This window comes from Eriocheir sinensis, chromosome 27 (genome assembly GCF_024679095.1).
Source record: "Eriocheir sinensis breed Jianghai 21 chromosome 27, ASM2467909v1, whole genome shotgun sequence".
Classification (NCBI taxonomy): Eukaryota; Metazoa; Arthropoda; class Malacostraca; order Decapoda; family Varunidae; genus Eriocheir; species Eriocheir sinensis.
The window spans coordinates 5,730,904-5,753,403 of NC_066535.1; the positions used below are offsets into that span (position 1 = coordinate 5,730,904).

The following is a 22,500-nucleotide window of genomic DNA, read 5'->3' on the forward strand; positions in this document are numbered from 1 at the left end:
TCTCTCTCTCTCATAAGCTGCGGTGTCCGAGTGGTTAAGGAGATGGACTCGAAATCCATTGGGCTATGCCCGCACAGGTTCGAATCCTGTCCGCAGCGTTCCATGTTTTACCTGCTCATCTTCAGCAGTCGACTCGGTGGAGTGCGAAAGCGAAACGGTTAATGAAATGTTGCTGTAATTCACACTGTAAATAATGCAGCGGCACAAAGAGAGTAAGGAAAGTGACATGAATCTCTAAAGGGGCTCTCACACATTCCCGGTCCCGGTCGCGACCGTCCCCGATGACTCCCGATAAGCCGATCGGGGCCTGACCGCCGACAAAATAGGCAATAATCCCCGGACCGGCGGCTTACCGCCGGTCTGCCTGCGGTAGACCGGCGACCATATACGATTTTTGATTTCTCCGACCGGCGACTGCAGCAGGTCAGTCGGCGGTAGACCGCCGGCCTACCGGCGGCAGACCGCCGGTCTACCGGCGGCAGACCTGCTGCACATCGACGAGCAAACACTTTCTTTGCATTTTCATATATTTATAACTACCTCATAAATAGCTTCATACCTAAATTCATTCGTGTGCATAAAACTCTCTCTCTCTCTCTCTCTCTCTCTCCTTTCACCCATTCTTCTTCCTCCTTTCTTTCAGCTCTTTCAATCCTCTCTCCCTTTCTTCCTCACTCCCTCTCTCTTCCTCACTCCCTCTCTCTTCCTCACTCACTCCCACCTATTCCTCCTTCCATTCCTTTCCTTTTCTCTCTATCTATTTATCTCTCTCTCTATCTATCTATCTATCTATCTATCTATCTATCTATATCTATCTATCTATCTATCTATCTATCTATCTATCTATCTATCTATCTATCTATCTATCTATCTATCTATCTATCTATCTATCTATATATATATATATATATATATATATATATATATATATATATATATATATATATATATATATATATATATTTTTTTTTTTCTCTCTCTCTCTCTCTTTCACCCATTCCTCTTCCTCCTTTATCGCATCTCCCTCTCTCTCTTCATCCCTCGCTCCTACCTGCTCCTCTTCGTTTTCCTCCTTCCTCCCTCGCTAATCCCCAGGTCAGACACAGGTGATCACTCGCAGTCGACCGCCGGTCGACCGCCGGTCTGCCGCCGGTCTGCCGTGGGTGTCGGCGGCTGACCGCCGGTTGACCGCCGGTCGACCGGCGACCTTTTCCCACACCGCCGGTCGACCGGGCGCATCGCCGATATCTTTGAAAATTTTAAAGTTGACCGGCGGTGGTCGGCTGCGTCTACGGTCCTCAGGGTCGACCGGCGGTCGACCGGCGGTCTGCCGCCGACAACCCCCGATCTTACAGCCGGTCGACCGGCGACCGGCTTATCGGGAGTCATCGGGGACGGTCGCGACCGGGACCGGGAATGTGTGAGAGCCCCTTAAGTTGCAATGAGGCCATGGCAGGTGGTAGGGAACATGTGCACAGGTGACAACGTGTCGTAAATGCGCAATACATAGATAACATTTACATTGGGGACTCACAACATGGCTTCCGAAACAAAAGATCCTGCCTATCAAATCTATTAACCTTTTATAACGACCTCTTCACTGTTTATGACGTAACCAAATCACTGGACGTAGTCTATCCTGATTTCCAGAAAGCGTTTGATAAAGTCCCGCATCATAAATTACTTTACAAATTAAAGCAAATAGGTATTGACGGTCAGGTAAACCAATGGATCGCGAATTGGTTGAGCAACAGACAACAAAGAGTAGTGATTGACGGATTTAACTCAGAGTGGGCGCCGGTCACTAGTGGCGTCCCTCAGGGCTCGGTTCTTGGCCCAGTGCTCTTCATTATTTACATCAACGACGTGGATGTTGGACTCAATAACTGCATTAGTAAATTTGCAGACGACACAAAGATTGGTAACTCGGTTCTCACTGACGAAGACAGGCAAAGCCTCCAAGAGGATTTGCACAAAATTTCAGCTTGGTCGGATAGATGGGAGATGCCCTTTAACGTAGACAAGTGCCAGGTCCTTCAAGTTGGAACGAGGAATAAGAAGTTTGATTACGAAATGCGCGGCGTTAAACTCAAAAGCGTTCAATGCGTCAAGGACTTGGGGGTCAAAATCGCGTCAAACCTCAAATTCTCACAGCAATGCATCGATGCAGCAAATAAAGCGAACAGAATGTTGGGCTTCATTAAAAGAAACTTTTATTTAAGAATAAAGATGTAATACTCGCTCTACAACAGTTTAGTCATACGCCACTGGGAATATGAGGTACATGTTTGGTCTCCACACCATGCAAAGGATATTGCTATATTAGAAGGTGTTCAGCGTCGGGCAACGAAAGTATCCTTCCTTGCGCAACAAATCCTACGAAAAAGGCTTTCACCTTACCATGTTCTCTCTTGAGAAACGTCGCCTGAGGAAAACTGATCGAATGTTTTAAAATACTTAATGGTTTCACGAATGTAGACAGATCAACATTGTTTATGATCGATGACACTTTGCGCACGAGGAACAATGGCGTAAAACTCAGATGTAGACAAGTAAATTCAGACTGCACCAAATTTTTCTTCGCCAACGTTGTAGTGCGAGAATGGAATAAGCTCCCATCATCAGTGGTCCAGTGTAACACGATTGACTCCTTCAAAAATAAGCTCGACCGTCACTTCCTTCAACTTAATATCAACTAGAGTAGAAATGCAACGTTTTGGAGTCTTCTGATTAATGTAAAATCACTTAGGTTTAAGGACAGACCACCAAGTCTGGACCATGGGGTCTGTGTGGTCTGATTTTCTATGTAAATCTATGTAAAATCTCTCTCTCTCTCTCTCTCTCTCTCTCTCTCTCTCTCTCTCTCTCTCTCTCTCTCTCTCTCTCTCTCTCACCCGACCCGACCTCTGCTGAGAGAAGGTCGTGACCTCACCCCGCTGCGCCCCACAACATCGCTTGCCCTGTGTTTTCGTTGTGCTCTTGGGATCGCGTTTGTGTGTTCTCGCTTGTGGACCTTGTGTGTTGCCTGTGATTTCCCGACACGTGTTTGGTGTGTGTTCGCTTGTGGTTTCTGCCTGTGGTTGCCTCTGTGATTTGTGTTTCCGGTGTTTTTGCGTGATCTGGCTGTTTCCGGTGTTCTGCGTGGGTTTCAGAGTGATTCAAGTGTGTTGTGTTTGGTGTTTTTGCGTGTGATTTGGCTTCTAAGTGTACTGCGTGTGTTTCAGTGTTTTGAGTGTGCTGTTTTGTTTCCGGTGTTTTTGCGTGTGATTTGGCTGTTATTACGAGTGTTCTGCGTTTCGAGTGTGTTGTGTCTCCAGTGCTTTTGCGTGTGATTTGGCTGTTTATAGTGCTGCCTGTGGTTGCCTCTGTGATTTGTGTTTCCGGTGTTATTGCGTGTGATCTGGCTGTTTCCGGGTGTTCTGCGTGGGTTTCAGAGTGATTCAAGTGTGTTGTGTTTCCGGTGTTTTTGCGTGTGATTTGGCTGCTTCTAAGTGTACTGTGTGTTTCAGTGTTTTGAGTGTGCTGTTTTGTGTCCGGTGTTTCTGCGTGTGATTTGGCTGTTTTTCGAGTGTTCTGCGTTTCGAGTGTGTTGTGTTTCCAGTGCTTTTGCGTGTGATTTGGCTGTTTATAGTGCTCTGCGTGGGTTTCAGAGTGTTTTGAGTGTGCTGCTGTATTTCAGGTGTTTTGCGAGGGACTTGAGGGTGTTTAGTCGTGCTTGTGCTTGGGTTTCTGTGTGTTCTGTGTGTCCTGAGGTGACTTTGTGTTCCTGAGTGTCTCACGCGTGATTTGGGTGTGTCGACAACCCACCCTGTGAATTCCCTGAGGATTCAATCTGCTCCTCCTCACTACACCTCTTTAAATCCCCTAGAGGATTAACACTTCCTACACCCCTTTCCTCACCTCACCTAAGCCCCCACCCTCGCTCACCTCACATCCCTATTGCTCCTCCTCATCCCCTAGAGGATTAGCCCTTCCTACTCCTCCCTCACCTCCACATATTTCTAAGCCCTCCCCCCCTCACTCACCTTACCTCACATCCTATTTACCCATCCCTTCACCCACCTAACCTCGCCTCTTTCTTAACCTTTCTTGTTCTCACACACCACACTCACCTCACAACCCTTCCTACCCTCCTCTCTCCCACTTACCTCCTTTCCCAAACTTCTCTCACTCATCTCACCTATTTCCTAATCCTCCTTGATCTCACACACCTCACTCACCGCCTCCCTTTCCCCCTCTTTACTCACCTCACATCCCTTCCTACTCCTCCTCTCTCCCACCTCACCTATTTCCTAACCCTCCTTGATCTCACACACCTCACTCACCGCCTCTCTTCCCTCTTTACTCACCTCACATCTCTTCCTACTCCTCCTCTCTCCCACCTCACCTATTTCCTAACCCTCCTTGATCTCACACACCTCACACACGCGACTCTTTACCACACGTTACTCACCTCAAATCCCTTCCTACTCATCCTCTCTCACAACTCAACTATTTCCTAACCCTCCTTGATCTCACACACCTCTCTTTCCCACTCTTTACTCACCTCACATCCCTTCCTACTCCTCCTCTCTCTCACTTTTCCTCCATTACTAAACTACCTCTCACACACCTCACCCCCTTTCCTAATCCCCTTCACTTTGTGTTTTTATCTCTTTCATTTCAGCTAAGATGGCACCTAAGAAGTGCAGTACTTGTAACGGTAGCTTCTCAGCTCACTTTTTACAGGGCGTTCTGCTGTCTGTCGACTGTGTCTGTCCAGGCAGCATCTCGAGACAAGACTGCAGGAGCAGGAAGAGAAGATGGAAGAAGGCCAGAATAAAATAATGGAGCTTTCTCACCAGGCAGCATCTCGAGACCAGACTGCAGGAGCAAGAAGAGAAGATGGAAGCAGGTCAGAATAAAATAATAGAGCTTTCGCACTGTTGCCTCCTTGCAGGAATTCATCCAGGCTAACGTTGCTGTGGTGCCAAACCCTTCTCCAACCGCCCCTTGCCCTCAGCGGTACTGTCGACACCAGCGGACAACACCACGCAACGGAGGATGCTAGTGGCACCGACCATGATGGCTTCACCGTCGTGAATGGAGGAGCCAAACCAGCCAGACAAGCGATTTATCCTGTTCATTGCTTCAACAGGTTTGCCATTCTGGAGGAGGAGGACGAGCAGGAGAGCACCTTCCTGGTGGGTGACTCCATGATTCGCCAGCAGGTCGTTGAGTTCTGCGGCAGAGTTCCTCGTCGAAGACGGAACTATTGCTATCCTGGTGCTGGGATCGACGACATAACTGCTGCTCTTGAGGAGATCTCCCCCCAGGCGACTAATGATTCACTGTTTGTTATCCACACAGGTACGAACGACGTCACCACGACCCGGTCTGAGGAACTCCTGGAGAAGTACCGTAGGCTCATCCAGCAGTATAAGACTAAATCCCCTAACATTTTGATTTCAGGAGTTCTACCACGGACTTGGGCGGAGAGCGACTTTTTCAGTAAGGCCTTCAGCCTAAACAACCGCTTACAGACTCTTTGCAGGGAGCTTGACGTGGAGTTCCTAAACGCATGGGACAATTTCTATGGACAAAATGAACTTTTCCACAGGGACGGATTGCACCTTTCTCCCATCGGGGCAGCCAGACTCGGAAGGCTCCTCAACGAAGCAGTGCGTGTCATCCGAGCAAAAAACGAGTCACGGCCACGTCCCTCCACCCCGCCCGTGTAAATAGACGCCGTGCATCGCAACAAACCCGTAACCGTGATCCCGCAAGTACCACCACCTGTATTACCAAGCCTCTAGATAACTTTAAAATCCTTAGTTTCAATGCGCGTAGCCTAAGAAACAAATTTGATGAACTGAGATGTCTTGCTTTAACAGAAAATTTTGACATAATTGCTATAACCGAAACATTTATCGACACCACAAATATTGATTTAAGTTCCGAATACAACATAGATGGCTACAGACTCTTCAACAAAGATCGTGTAAACCGTAGAGGCGGTGGCGTCGCCCTTTATGTCAAAAGCTATTTGCAACCCACCGACAAAACACCGGGAAACAGTAACGTTGAACATTTGTGCGTGCGAGTAAACATTGCAAAAGTCAATTTAAATATATCTGTCACCTACAGACCTCCCGGGCAATCACTCGATGACGACCTTGAAATGTACAGCGTCTTAAGGCAGTCACTTAATAACAACGACTCACTGATATTAGGAGACTTTAACCTCCCCCATATCGACTGGGCGACACTGTCAGGTACAGAAGGCGAGTCATATAGAATGATCGAATTTCTAGAAGAAAATTATCTAAGCCAAATGGTTTCTGAGCCAACTCGACAAAATAATATACTCGACCTTGTTATAACGACCCAAGATAACCTTGTCAGTAGTGTCACGGTAGGAGAACACCTCGGTTCTTGCGATCATAAATTAGTGCGCGTCGACATTAAAGCTCAATCATCAGTGACTGAAAATAAAGTAAAGGTGCCCAATTTCAAAAGAGCTAACTTCGTAGAAATCCGACAAAACTAACAGAAATACAACTATCAGATGACGGCAACGTAGAGGAAGCCTGGCTAAGCCTTAAAAATCACTTACTCACTCAGCAGAACACATTCGTCCCCTTGTGCGAGAAGCGAATTAACACTAATAAAAGCCCACCGTGGTTTAATAGCGAAATTAAACAATCAGTCAATGAGAGAAAATTGTTTTACAGGTTAAAGAAAGAACAAAGCACGCCCGAGAACATTAGACTCTATAATGATGCCAGGCGACGAGTAAAAAGACTAGTAGGTCAGGCAAAGCGTAGATATGAAGAAAATATTGCAGCCAACTGTAAAAATAACCCGAAATCTTTCTTCAGTTACGTAAACAACAGAAAGGCGATCAAAAGTGGTATTGGACCTTTAACAAACAGCGACGGTGCACTAGTGACTGACAGCCAACACATTGCAAACCTCTTAAACAATTACTTTTCCTCGGTGTTTAATACTAACAGTCTTCCTCTCGCTACCACCAACACCAGTACTATTGTAAATATCGAGCATGCATTGCCTAATTTTGAAATAACAACCGATGAAGTCCTTAAAGCTCTCCATTCACTTAAAACAAATAAAAGTCCTGGACCTGACAAAGTATATCCAACTCTGCTGAAAGAAACGAAGAGCGAAATACTCCTCCCTCACAACCGTATATAATATGTCCTTGCGACAAGGCATCGTCCTCTCGGATTGGAAAATGGCTACGTAACACCGATTTTTAATTAAGAAAAATGACAAAAAGTACCGGGTATTTACAGGCCAAATAGTCTAACTTCAGTAGTTGGTGATCTACTCGAGAGCGTAATTAAAGACAGAATTGAAAGTAACCTTGAAAGCCACTCATTGATTGGGGACTCACAACATGGCTTCCGAAACAAAAGATCCTGCCTATCAAACCTATTAACCTTTTATAACGACCTCTTCACTGTTTATGACGTAACTAAATCACTGGACGTAGTCTATCTTGATTTCAGAAAGCGTTTGATAAAGTCCCGCATCATAAATTACTTTACAAATTAAAGCAAATAGGTATTGACGGTCAAGTAAACCAATGGATCGCGAATTGGTTGAGCAACAGACAACAAAGAGTAGTGATTGACGGATTTAACTCAGAGTGGGCGCCTGTCACTAGTGGCGTCCTCAGGGCTCGGTCCTTGGCCCAGTGCTCTTCATTATTTACATCAACGACGTGGATGTTGGACTCAATAACCGCATTAGTAAATTTGCAGACGACACAAAGATTGGTAACTCGGTTCTCACTGACGAAGACAGGCAAAGCCTCCAAGAGGATTTGCACAAAATTTCAGCTTGGTCGGATAGATGGGAGATGCCCTTTAACGTAGACAAGTGCCAGGTCCTTCAAGTTGGAACGAGGAATAAGAAGTTCGAATACGAAATGCGCGGCGTTAAACTCAAAAGCGTTCAATGCGTCAAAGACTTGGGGGTCAAAATCGCGTCAAACCTCAAATTCTCACAGCAATGCATCGATGCAGCAAATAAAGCGAACAGAATGTTGGGCTTCATTAAAAGAAACTTTGTATTCAAGAATAAAGATGTAATACTCCTGCTCTACAACAGTTTAGTCAGACCCCACTTGGAATATGCGGTACAGTTTTGGTCCCCCACCATGCAAAGGATATTGCTAAATTAGAAGGTGTTAAGCGTCGGGCAACGAAAATGATCCATTCCTTGCGCAACAAATCCTACGAAGAAAGGCTTTCTATCCTTACCATGTTCTCTCTTGAGAAACGTCGCCTCCGAGGAAAATTGATCGAATGTTTTAAAATACTTAATGGTTTCACGAATGTAGACAGATCAACATTGTTTATGATCGATGACAGTCTGCGCACGAGGAACAATGGCGTAAAACTCAGATGTAGACAAGTAAATTCAGATTGCACCAAATTTTTCTTCACCAACGTTGTAGTGCGAGAATGGAATAAGCTTCCACCATCAGTGGTCCAGTGTAACACGATTGACTCCTTCAAAAATAAGCTCGACCGTCACTTCCTTCAACTTAATATCAACTAGAGTAGAAATGCAACGTTTTGGAGTCTTCTGATTAATGTAAAATCACTTAGGTTTAAGGACAGACCACCAAGTCTGGACCATGGGGTCTGTGTGGTCTGATTTTCTATGTAAATCTATGTAAATCTCTCTCTCTCTCTCTCTCTCTCTCTCTCTCTCTCTCTCTCTCTCTCTCTCTCTCTCTCTCTCTCTCTCTCTCTCTCTCTCTCTCTCTCTCTCTCTCTCTCTCTCTCTCTCTCTCAACTTTTCTATCTACCTTTTATTTATCTAATTACCTATCTATCTATCTATTTACCTATCTATCTATCTATCTATCTATCTATCTATCTATCTATCTATCTATCTATCTGTATATCTTTCTAGGGATCTGTCTGTCTCTCTTTTTACACAAATCATTTAACTAAGCATAGCAATAATTATGCAACTGGTGTTTGTTTCACCTTTTGAAAATATGTTATCGTTATAACTTATCGTAATAAATATTTAAATAGTTCCTTTCAGCTTTTCGCAGAGTGCACTGCTTTATATCGTGTACACATGCCCTGCAAAGCGGTAAGTAATTTTTCCTGCAGACGGAACTTTCAAACTTAAAATAGTCAGACTAAATGTAAATGTTTTATTGCCTGCCTCTTCCATCCATAAAGTGAATATATATATATATATATATATATATATATATATATATATATATATATATATATATATATATATATATATATAAACTTTCATCTGTTTCAGTACCATTGGCCGTTGCGTAATTTATTTCGGGACGCGTGCGTGACCCATTTTCAGCTTTTTAACGACTAATTTTTTCGTCGTCTGTAAATGTTGGCAACTATCAAAGTCGCGCTGTAAATAATTCATGTACTTTTAAAACAAGAGTCTATTTAAAACTCAACCTTGTAACGCTCTATGTCGCAGGCGTAGGGGGAGGAGGAGGAGGAGGAGGAGGAGGAGGAGGAGGAGGAGGAGAGAGACGAGGACGAGGACGAGGTGGAGGAGGAGGAGGAGGAGGAGGAGGACGAGGAGGAGAAAGAGGGGGAGGAAAAGGAGGAGAGGAGGACGAGGAGGAGGAGCATAAGGACGAAGAGGAGGAGGATGAAGACGAAGTGGAGGAGTAGGAAGAGGAAAAGAATGACGAGACAAAGGAGAATGCTAGGAAGAGCAGGAAGATAAGCAAGGGGAAAAAGTAAACCGAATAGTCGGAGCAGATACAAAAAATTGGGTGAAATCAAAGCTTTGGAAATAGGAAGAAATGATGAAAAAAATACTAAGAAAAGACTGCGAGAAAAAGAGTGAGCGAAGTACTGTGGAGGCGGCATCCATCTCAGTCAGACTCTTTGACAGCGCCCGCGTCTCAGGCCACATCAGTCCTCGCCTGGCCTGCGAAACGGGAGAGAGAGAGAAAAGAGAAAGAGAAAGATAGATAAATAGAAAGAAAACTAGGGAGAGAAAATACTCCAATAAAGACGTAGAAAGAAGAATTTTTAATGTAATCTTTTAAAACATTTTTACTCCAAATGAGAAAGCAAAACGAAATCTCTCGCGTCAACTTTAATGTAGTGAAGAGAAAAAAACGAAATCATAATCAAGTTCATTAATTTATATGATTATCACATTCCCGTTGTCTGTCGGGACGAGTAAAAAAGTGTGCACTCGTAAAAAGAATAATTTAATGTATTTCTGCTCGCGGCAAAAACTGAAACTTTTAAAAAAGCAGGATTGCAAAAATGATTTGTTTAAAAGGACAGAATTACGGACGGATATGAGCGCTCACGCAAGCTCATACACACACACACACACACACACACACACACACACACACACACACACACACACACACACACACACAGGGACAAACGCGGACACAGTGATGAAGAAAATTATTACCATGGTTTGGTGCTTCCCCTGACGAAAAAAAAAGGCGCAAGTACGTGCTGCTGCAGAGTCCCTGTGGCTGCAATTATGCTGTTTCCCCGCCATCTTGAGGAGGGAGGAGTAGCGTGTCTTGCTTAATGTTTCACTGGACGGTTTAGGAAGGGTGGGTTGGCATGGGCAGCAGAGGGTTCGTTATCAGCTCCCTTGGCAAGGATTCCAAACCAGGTCAAGGCGGACAGTAGCTCGACGGCCGCTAAAACGAATGATTTCCCCAGATAATAACAGGAAGTACTGAGCAGGCTGGCGAGGGAACGTGAAAACACAGCCATTAAAAGTGTTTACCCACCGATTACGTTGGATTTAGCTCTACCCCTATCACTAATTAAGAACGGAAATGAATTAGTCATACAGTCTTGCGTTTTGCGTTCAATTTGCCGCTCTGAACAAAGTAGACTCATCTAATGGAATGTAATTAGTAAGCATGGACCGCGTAAGCCAAAGGAGGAACAAACGTGGAAAAGTTTCGCACATAAAACAAATCTAGTTTGTGGCTGCTCGCGAGATTCCAAAGCAAGTTATTTTTCGATTCAAAAGTGATTATTGTGTTGACCTGAAACTCGAAAAAAAAAAAAAAATCACCCCAGTACAGCGCTGGAATACGCGTTTAGTTTTTGACGTGGGAAGGTATCTGGACCCCTCATTCCGTGTTCCAGTCGTGTCGTTACCCCTTGAAAATTATGTCCCCTCAAATGTCGCACGCAGGGGCCAAACACGTGTCCTGCACCTCTCCTTTAGCTAATAATGAGTCGTGTGGCTTTGTTGCTTCACGGAGAAAAGTTGCAGAATAATTAGTTTTCTTGAATGCCGTCCTTCCTAGAATTTTCTGAAACCTTTGTAAAATATCGCCGAGAATTCTGTAGGAGGGGAGAGACAGGTAAAGTAAAGGAGAATAACAATGCTTCAGTTCGTTGCAAGGGCTCTGTTCCATCACTGCGGCGAAGACATATGCGTAGCTGCGTCAACCAACACTTCCTTGTTGTTAATGTATAGTGAAGGTCAAGTGAGGTGACGGAGAATAACAATGCTCCGGTTCGTTGCAAGGTCTCTCTTCCATCACAGCGCCCGGGACACGTGCGCAGAGGCGTCCGCCAACACTTCCTCTTTGTCAGCGTATACAAAGGTCGCGCAAACGTAAACACGCACTCATTGTATATTCACGATCATTTCATTTCATATGTGATTATATTCATTTCATATAATATTAATTACTCTTTATAAGACATCTGTTTTTTTTTGCAGTTCGAACTAATTTATTCTTGGTAGCGCACTTTTAATGACACACACACACACACACACACACACACACACACACACACACACACACACACCAAAAAAAAGTTTGAATACTTTTTAATGCTCCATGAATTGACATCAAACCCACACAAACCCACAAACCCACATACACACACACACACACACACACACACACACACACACACACACACACACACACACACACACACACAAACTCTCTCTCTCTCTCTCTCTCTCTCTCTCTCTCTCTCTCTCTCACACACACACACACACACACACTCACTCACACACACACACACACACACACACACACACACACACACACACACAGACACACACACACACACACAGACACACACACAAACAGACACACACACACACACACACGGCCCGGTAGCTCAGGGGTAGAGCGTCTGGCTCACAACCAAAAGGAACGGGGTTCGATTCCCCGGCCGGGTGAAGATAAGTTGGGTTTATCTTCTTTCACGTGTAGCCCCTGTTCACCTAGCAGTGAGTAGGTACGCGACGTCAGGCAAGGAGTTGTGACCTTGTTGTCGCGGTGTGTTGTGTGTGAGTGGTCTCAGTCCTACCCAAAGATCGGTACTACGAGCTCTGTGCTCTTCCGTAGGGGAACGGCTGGCTGTCTCGAGAGAGACTCGCAGCAGACCAAGAGGTGAATTACACACACACACACACACAAACACAAACACAGGCAAACACACACACACAAACAAACACAAACACACACTCTGATTACTTTTCGATGCTTTGTAACTTGAATAATAGGGAAGCAATAAGTAATGATCAAAACACACGTTTAATTCTCTCAATTGTAGAGCAAAAAAGTTTCCTGGCTCGTGAGTCTGCAGTGAGTGACTAATTCAAAGCAATTGTTTAACTTTCAGAGCAGTTACCTACTTGCATAAACAATGTCATTAATTTTCACCCTGTTATCACTGTAAAAGTTCTCTCAAAAGTTACAAAACACTCATTCATTTTTTGTTTGGCAAACCCGAATTAATACTCTTCGCCGGCAGCCTGATTTCTACTTTCTCTCTCTCCGCAGTTATAGTCTTACATTTTATTTACAAAGAGGATAGTATCGAGACACCTCTCCGCCCGAGCTTGACTACTCTTTTGCCCACTTATCTATACTCTTTTATGTGGGGGCAGTGATTAAGGGCTTTTTTTTCTCATTAATCATTGCCCTTGAGCTGTTTCCTTTACTGTCAAAAAGAAAAAAAGTGTGTGTGTAGTGATGAAGCCTCTCCTGAGATCATAATCGTCCCTTAAAACAACGGATGCTATTTCTCGAACAATGAAACTCCTGCATTTAGAAAGAACTTCACATTATAACTAACAAAGGATGTGTGGGCACTGGATGTAAAGCCTGGATACGATTTTTTATATATATTGATCTCTTTAATTAAACTGGATGATACGAAAAGGTCTCTGTCATCCGCCACCCAGGCTCTCCATCAGCTTAAGTAGGTTGGTGCGATATCTGGGTACGTTTGCCAGTTCGAACGCATTTCCAATTATTATTCATATCAAGAAGACAAAAAAAACCTACTCCGGAGAATGAACCTGAAGTGTCAAAGTGAACCATAGTTAAGAAAATAAAAAGGCTGATATACTGTAATTTTGACAGCATTTCGTTTTCAACCCTTGGCTTTATTTTCAGGAGTATTATTATTTTTTTATCCAAGTACAAATTAGAAACTTACGTAGAAATTACCGAAGCAACATTAAGTACCTAAGGGAACTTGTCACCAATGATAAGGTCACGGGTCACCTAACCCCAACAGTTCATTTCAGGGGGCGTAAAAAAACACGAGCCTAGAGCGATGGTCCCGACGTGGCGCGAGGAGGACGGTAGCTACTGTTTTAGGGGTTTTGTAACGCGCCCGCCCCTGTGAGGAAAGTCGCGCCCAATAAAACTGAACACCTTACGAGGCTTAACGGCTGCCTCGCTGCTGTGTTGGGGGGAGTTCGGGTTCGCGGAGATAGTTACATCCCCAACGTTACTGTCCTTACGTGTACGAGTTTCACTTAACATTTCTCTTAGTTAAAAAGTTTGTCTGGTTGTCCGTCACACTAAAGTAGCACAAACGAATACAGAGATGGTAGGAAGGGGAGGCAGTAGGGCAGGCAAGAGGGATGAAATCAAGAAATGTAAGGCTAAATAAGAAAGAAGTATATACACTAATTATAAGACTCAAGTAGGCCACGGTAACAGAGGAAATAAGAACTGATACAACTAGGGGAGGAAGGGCAGGCAGGCAGGCAGACGGTATGTAACCAAGAAATGTAAGGCTAAATAAGAAAGAAAAACATACTGTAATGACCAGACTGAAGTAGGCCACAGAACGAGAGGAAGGCAAGAGTGAAACAACTATGGCAGGAAAGGCAGGCAGTCGGGCAGGCACGATGAGACCAAGAAATGTAAGACTAAATAAGAAAGAAGAATGAACACCAATTACAAAACTCAAATGGAGCACAGAACCAGAGGAAGACAAGAGTGATGCAACTAACCCGGACAGACACCAATCCAGGGATCGTATTCTTAAATATTTCGGCGCTCAAGTTCACATTTCGGACAAGGCTTTCGAAGGAGTTTTGAGCATATCCAGGGGTAGTTTTCTGACACTGGTGGTAGTTTGACCCTTTTACTGTACCAAGAACCTAAAAAAATACTCATTAGAATCCGACTGATCTCCTTTTTGGTCTTTGAAAATAGTTGACATTGGAGGCGAAAGCGTGTGACCCAGTTCCCTTAAAAGAAAAAAAAATAGGGACACAAAAACACATGACCCAATTTCGAGGCTTGGTTTGTCCCTCCTCCGCTCAGCACCCCTCCACCCTACACCAAGTAGACTCCCGCTAAGACCCCTCCACCCGGCATCCATTGTTCACCTGGCTACCTCATTACCTGGCTCCGTCTCGTGCACACCTGAACTCCCTCCTTAATGATCTCGCGGCACGGGCGTCATTTAAAGCCATTCGACAGGTATCAACAGACCGCCAGAATTTACGCCTTAACGACCTCTGCCGCCTTCTTAGAAAAAAAATATATATAAGCCACCTTTGACCTGGATTCTTAATTAAAGCCTCGAGAGTGTCAAGGAGCGGCAGGTGTGTGGGCTGGGTGGTGGAGGGAACAGGTAAACGAAGGAAGCTGGGAAGGAGGAGAGGAAGGAAGAAAGCGAAGGAGGTAGGAAGAGGGAAGGAGAGAAAGAAGGACGGCGGTGGATATACAGTAATTCAAGTAACCTCTTTAAACATTTATGCATTTCTACTTTTTGTTCTCTCATATTACTGAAAGATAAATTGAGTGAGGTTTGGGGTATTGGGATTTACAAAAGGACGATTAATTTAAGTCTTGTGTACCTGCTTTAAGTTTTTGTTACCTATTAAGACATGTATCTATTTGTTTAGCTTCGTTTTATTTGGTGAGAGATAAATAAGGAGAGGTTTGGGATAATAGGTGTTGCAAAAGTACGATTAATTAAAGTTAAGTTTCTCTCTTTATATCTATCAAAAAAAAATTATATCATTTTACGCTTGAATAGTTCTGGTGCCACTTTGATCCTCCTCCGTCTCTTCTTCTTCAAGCATATTTTATAATCTCGGAACATTTAATATTCTGTAACATAAACTCACTTCATGAATTTTCCATTTTCTAGCATTATAACTTCAACATTTTCATAATTGCTTTCTTTCTGAGTTCAAGTTCATTTATCTCATCTTTTTCCATCTTTCTTACTTAAGTAGGCAAACTCATTTCTTAACTTTGTATTTGGGACATAATCTAGCTCTCTCGACTGCTTTTCCAGGTAAAGTTGTGCAATTATGCTCTCTCTCTCTCTCTCTTTTTTACGTACCAAACACCATAACAAAAACAAGTAAAACGCTGCATCCTTCATTGTTAGCTGCTTGTTTCCTTACGAGTTACGAGTTAAGTTCAATCTTCTCTACCATAGCTCCCTGTTACGCTGTATTAATTTACAGGAGCAAACAATAAACTTGCACCGCGTCTGCTGGCTTCCACTTCCCGGCCTGGCGCTAAAGTACCTTCCTTCCCGCCGGCATGAATGAACAGGAGGAAGAAGAGTGTGTGCAGCCTGACGCCTGCCATAAGCGTATCTGTCGGGCCCGGTAATTTACGGCGGCCTTTCCCATGTAAATGCTGAGCGGCGGCGGCGGCGGCGACGGAGGAGGAGGAAGAGAAGGGGGTGGTGGTGGTGGTGTACTGGTGTCATATTCTTTAACCCTTTCGGCGTCTAAGTACACATATTTCACAAGGCTTTCGTAGGAGTTTCGGGCATTTCCAGGGATTATTTCATGACCCTGGTGGTAGTCTGACCCTTCTTCTCTACCATGAACCTGAAAAAACACTTATTAAAATCCGACTAATCTTCTTATCGGCCTTTAGAGATAGTTGATGTGAGAGGCAGAAGCGTCTGAGAATACCAACCCAAGGGTCGTATTTTAAGACAGTTCGTCGCCCAAGAACACCTATTTAACAAGGCTTTCGTAGGAGTTGTGGGCATTTCCAGGAGTAGTTTAATGACCCTGGTGGTAGTTTGACCCTTCTTCTTTACCATGAACCTGAAGAAGCACTCATTAGAACCTGACTGACCCCCTCTTTGACCTTTAGAAATCGCTGATGTGAGAAGCGAGTGTCTTATATACCGACCCTCAGGGCAGCGCGTGTGTGTTCCAATATTCCCTCCTCCGCTTTTCTATTACTCGCTCCTCCTCCCTATTACTCACATCGCTTCCCCATCACTCCTCCCGTCGTCTCCACCATTACTCCTGTGCCCATCCCTATCACTCACGCCGCCTCTCTGCCTTCCCTAAAGTACACACACGCACACACACACACACTATTCTTTACCACTTCAGCTTCCCTCTACATAAATATACATCTTCTTTTTCCCTCACGCATACACACACACAGTATCATTTTCCACAGCTGCTTTACCCTACATGAATACAACTCTCTCCTTCACCTTCTCTACTTACCCTCATATAAAATGACCTCCCCATTACCACTTATGCTATCCTTTACATAAATACAAACTCCTTCACCTTCTTTACCTACCCATACATAAACAGACCCCCTCTATTACCCTTTCTGCTTTTCCCTACATAGATACAGCCTTTCCTTCATCTTCTCTAACTTCCCTTACATAAACAGACCTCTTCATTACTTTTTTCCGCCTTCCCTTAAATACCTACACTTTTCCCATTACCATTTATGTCTATCTTTACAATCACAAACCTCTTCAGCTTTCCTCTATATTAACTGCAACCTCTTCTTCCCCTTCTCTGTCTACCTTTACATAAACAGATCCTCTTCATTACCACTTCTTCCTTCCTTTACATGCCCATACCCTCACCATTACTACCTTTGTCTTCCCTTAAAATCACAAACCACTTCAGCTTTCCTTTACGTAAATACAGCCTCTCCCTCCCTTTATCAAGCTACCCTTACATAAACAGACCGTCCTCATTACGATTTCTACCTTCACTTACATACCCACTCCCCGTTACTACCTTTGCCTTTCCTTATAACCACACACTACCTCCATTACCTCCTCTCCTCTAAGTATTCCCCATATCGTTAATCCCATCACACACCCGCATACACACTCATAGCCACTCTCTCAACCACCTCGATCTCAGCTTCAAAGAATTCCTGCTGTGTCTCTTTACCGGTTAAAAGTCTGTCCTTAGAAGCCACGCAAACACATGGCAGGCCTGGCCTTTGCGATGGAAAAGAGGGAAGGGGCGAGGAAGGAAGGAGAGAGGCAGGGAGGTGGACGGGCGCGGTAAGGTAAACAACTTGATTGGAGAAGGCAGAAAAGAGGTGGACGGTAGAGGGAATAAGGATGAGAGAGGAGGAAATAGGAGGCCAGGCGGAGAAGGGCGGCAGGAGATTCGGATAGAGTAAACAACTAGATTGGGGAAGGCAGTGGAGAGTTTGACGGCAGAAAGAGGATGGATGAAGAGAGAAGATGAGGAGGAGGAGAAAGGAGAGTGTAGGAGGGAAGAGAGATGGACTCAACGATGGGGTTGGACCAGTGAAAGATGGAAGAGGGACACGAATAAGAAAAATAATAAGTAAAATAAGTAAAATGATGGAACAATAAAAGCCCGAAGAAGAACGAGGGATAGAGATAACTGAATAGACAGAAGAGCCAAGTTAACATTATGAGTAGAAAGCCTATGAACAGATTATCCAATTACACACCAGAGTAAACACAGAACAAAGGAAAAAAGATAGCAAAAGAAAGCGAAACGAAAGTGAGAGAGAGAGAATATGAGGGGCATAGACATTCATACACATATATATATATATATATTTACATACATAAGAGACGGATTGACATAGTACGAAAGAAGGTAGAAAAAGTAAGCGAAACGAAAGTAAATGGAGATGAAGCCGAAGTATACAAGGACGTAAGATAAAATGAATTAAGAGAGAAAAAGAGAGGGAGAGAGGGACATAGACATACATACACATAGAGACAGACAGACATAGTAGACGTAGAAGCGGGAGGCAGCAGAGGCGCGAGAGAAGGGCGTGGTGGAAATGACCGCGGATGTGTGATGGACGAGAGGAATAATGGCAGTGACGGGAGGGGAGAGAGGGCAAGGAGGGGGGAGAGGAGGGGAAACAGATAGGGGTCACAGATGACGTGATGGACGGCTCAGATAATGGTGAAGAGAGAGAGAGAGAGAGAGAGAGAGAGAGAGAGAGAGAGAGAGAGAGAGAGAGAGAGAGAGAGAGAGAGAGAGAGAGAGAGAGAGAGAGAGAGAGAGAGAGAGAGAGAGAGAGAGAGAGAGAGAGAGAGAGAGAGAGAGAGAGAGAGAGAGAGAGAGAGAGAATCCGAAAAAGGACAGACAGATACAGATCACAAATATATAAAGAATCACTGTTAAAAGAGTGGAGCAAGAAAAAAGAGTGAACGTTAAAGGGAGAGTTGTATGGTTTGAGGTGAGGGAGGAAGGAAAATATGGTGAGGGATGAAGGAATGGAGAGTGTGAGGTTAAGGTAAAGCGGTTGAGGTGAGAGAGGGAGGTGAAGGTATTGAGGTGAAGGAGGGAGAGGGAGGTGAGGTCATTAGGTGAGGAGAGGCTGGTTATGGCGCAGGCGAAGGAACGTGAGGAAGGCCGGGGTTATGGTTTCTGGCACTAGAATGTAAGGAGGAGGAGGAGGAGGAGGAGGAGGAGGAGGAGGAAAAGGAGAAGCAAGGGAAGGAGAAGAAGAAAGAAAAAGATGATGATGATGATGATGATGATGATGAGGAGGAGGAGGAGGAGGAGGAGGAGGAGGAGGAGGAGGAGAAGGAGAAGGAGGAGGAGGAAGAAGAAGAACAAGAGGAGGACATGAGAATGCCAGAGGCAATGGAACGTTATCACAAGAATTTTAGACTCGCCCCAATGTTTTCCTTCTCATGGGCATGGAGGAGGAGGAGGAGGAGGAGCAGAAGGAAGAGGAGGAAGAAGAAGAAGGAGAGGAGAGGGAGGAGGGAAGTTATGGCTATGTTATTACAACACTTAAATTTATGTCTCCTTCCTCCTCCTCCTCCTCCTCCTCCTCCTTCCCCATCCTCCTCATCTTCCTACTCTTCTTCCACTTCCTCCTCCTCCTCCTCCTCCTCTCCTTCTCACTCCTTCTCCTCCCCCTCCTCATCCTTATCGTTCTCTTCCTCCACTTCCTTCTCCACCTTTACCTCCTCCTCCTCCTCCTCCTCCTCCTTCTCTTCCTCCTCTTCCTCCTCCTCCTCTTCCTCCTTTACTTCCTCCTCCACCTCCACCTCCACTTCCACCTCCACCACTGCCTCCTCCTCCTCCTCCTCCTCCTCCTCCTCTTTCTCCTCCTCCTCTTCCTCCTCCTCCTCTTCCTCCTCCACCTCCATCTCCACCTCCATCTCCACCTCCACCTCTACCACTACCTCCTCCTCCTCCTCCTCCTCCTCCTCCTCCTCCTCTTCCTCCTCCTCCTCCTCTTCCTCCTCCTCCTCCTCCACCCGGTCTCCACACCCTTCCGTTATTCCGTGACCTCTGGTGTTTTCAGTTGTGTGTGAACGGAGATCTTACAGCATCCTAATGAAGCAAAGAATCATTAGGAGGTGCACCTGGATTTAACCTTTCCAGTGTGTGTGTGTGTGTGTGTGTGTGTGTGTGTGTGTGTGTGTGTGTGTGTGTGTGTGTGTTTCTAGAATCTACTTTACTTCTACGTCTCATATTCGTATTTATTCTCTACGCTCTATTCGCCGAATGGTATTATTTTTCGGTAAATCTAAAGAATTCTTATAGTTCATTCAAGAAAAATAGAAAGAAAAACAAAATAAGAGGAAGAATAATGATGAGAAAGTGAGTGGGAGGCTGACTGACTGAGTGAATTTTTTCGTTAGTGTGGTTTATATATGAGAGCGCCACAAGGGGCCTCGAGGCCAAGGTCAGATAGACGGAGACACCAGAGCCTTAAGAGAAAAAAATATCCCTGAAAAAAAAAGATGCAAGACCTTACAGTAAAAAATTGTAGCTTGAGGAGGAAAAAAGAGATGGGCGAGAAGAGACAGTGTGAAAGGAATAACCAAAACACACACACACACACACACACACACACACACACACACACACACACACACACACACCTTATGAGACGGAATGGCAGATGAAGATAATGCACGCGTGAAATTTCAAACGCCCCGAAGTGGAGAAGAGAAAACACCAAGGAACAGAACAGACAGAAGGAGAAGCAATGAAAAAAATATAACATGAACAGACACGTTGAGAATGTAAGGATGCGACAAGAGAAGTGAAAGATCTAACTAACCCACTAAGAAGAGCTTGATTGTCTTAGTGGGTTGTGGAGTCAGGGCGATGCAACTGCTATGGTTATAAGGCGCCGAACACTGTAAATGGTAGACTGCATAGATGTTTAAAGTAAGTTAGAGGCGCAAGATAACACACCGAGAAGCCACCAATTAGCCCTTACATTAACGATACCGGAAGCAATGGAACAGACTAAGATTTAACATGAGATTCAAGACGTTAAGACACACCACTTCCACAACCACCAACACCACAGCCACCACTACCACCACTCCCACCATTACCACCACTGCCACCACCACCACCACTACCACCACCATCACGACCACCACCCCCACGAAGAGCACCCGCAGAAGGAATCAGATAACACCCGAGAGAGCTAAGCCACAGAGGGAATACATGACGCAGGGCTATAGGCACCTTATTGATGTCGCGAGATCTAGCAAAGAAGAAGAAGAAAAATGAGAAAAAGGAAATTAATGCGGAAAGGTAGACTCTCACTCACACACTCTCTCTCTCTCTCTCTCTCTCTCTCTCTCTCTCTCTCTCTCTCTCTCTCTCTCTCTCTCTCTCTCTCTCTCTCTCTCTCTCTCTCTCTCTCTCTCTCTCTCTCTCTCTCTCTCCTAAAGTAACACACACAAAAACATACGTCAAAAGCTTCCACAGGGACTTATTTACCTTTCTTTTATTTGCCACAGTGAAGCGAGGGTCCAGGATTTTTTTTTCTAGATTGTCCCCTTGCTGCGGCCACAACCACTACCACCATCACTACTACTACCACTACCACAACCTACTCCACCCCTGCCGCCTCCCTTACCAACACCACCCCACCACGACTGCCACTGTCAATACCACTACCACTACTACTATCACTACTACTACTACTACTACTACTACTACTACTACTACTACTACTACTACTACTAATAATAATAATAATAATAATAATAATAATAACTTTATTTCCACTACCACCATCACCCCGACTACCTTACTCAGGGCCACTACGACCACCAGTACCAACACCACTACTACAACTACCACTACTACTACTATTGCTACACTGCCACCTTCGTCAACACTGCTACCCCCTTACCACCACCACCACCACCCCAACCACCACCATCGCTATTCGCCCTCGCCTCCTCACGCCGCAGTGCTTTTAGGCAAATTGCATCTGTCTCCAGCAATTTTACGTTTGCCAGCGAACACCCGCGCCAAGTGTACTTAATTCCCAGCTGTGTCACGCCGTCGGGGGGGAAGGCGGAGGGATCGCGGCAAGGGAGGGAGAGAAGAGGTTAGGGGGAAGGGAGACAGGAAAGGAGAGAGGAAGTGAAGGGAGAAGATACTTAACGGAGCTCCGGTATTAGCTTTCCCTGTGATCTCTTCGCTTCCGTGTTTATCTTTAACTTTGTTTTGTAAATGCGCGTGCGACTTAAAATACTGAACAAATAAAGACAACGAGCGATGGTGTTTTGCAAGCTTTGAAACTGAAATAAAAGCGTGGTGTACCCGATGTGATTGAGGGCACAAAACACGAAACATTTTACAGTTCCTTTCCTCCATTTCAGACAAGCTCACAACACGGGAACAAAACGTAGAGGACATGAATAAAATATCTCTGGGACACGTTGAGAGCCTCTAGACGGGTGGGGCTAAGTGGTAGCAGTACATGGAGCTGATCAAGTTTGTCCCCGGTAAGGTGGGACGAGCAGGGTGGCAGGCGTGTTAATGTTTCAGAAGAGGTGGCGGCCATTCACGGGACGAGGTTAGCGGCCGTAAAATAACTCCCCATCGCGGGCCAAGTACTGTGCTGGGACCGCTTTGGGAGAGCCCGGAGAGAGCACAAGCAATGGGCTACGTGCATATCGCTACTCCTGCAGGGGAACG

General features: G+C 44.9%; 1 non-coding gene across 1 annotated transcript; it reads left to right on the top strand.

The window, feature by feature from the left end:
* Nucleotides 1-16: 16 nt before the first annotated feature.
* Nucleotides 17-98, top strand: Trnas-cga (transfer RNA serine (anticodon CGA)). The gene has a single exon. It is a non-coding gene; the product is annotated as a tRNA-Ser (tRNA).
* The last annotated feature ends 22,402 nt before the right edge of the window (nucleotides 99-22,500 follow it).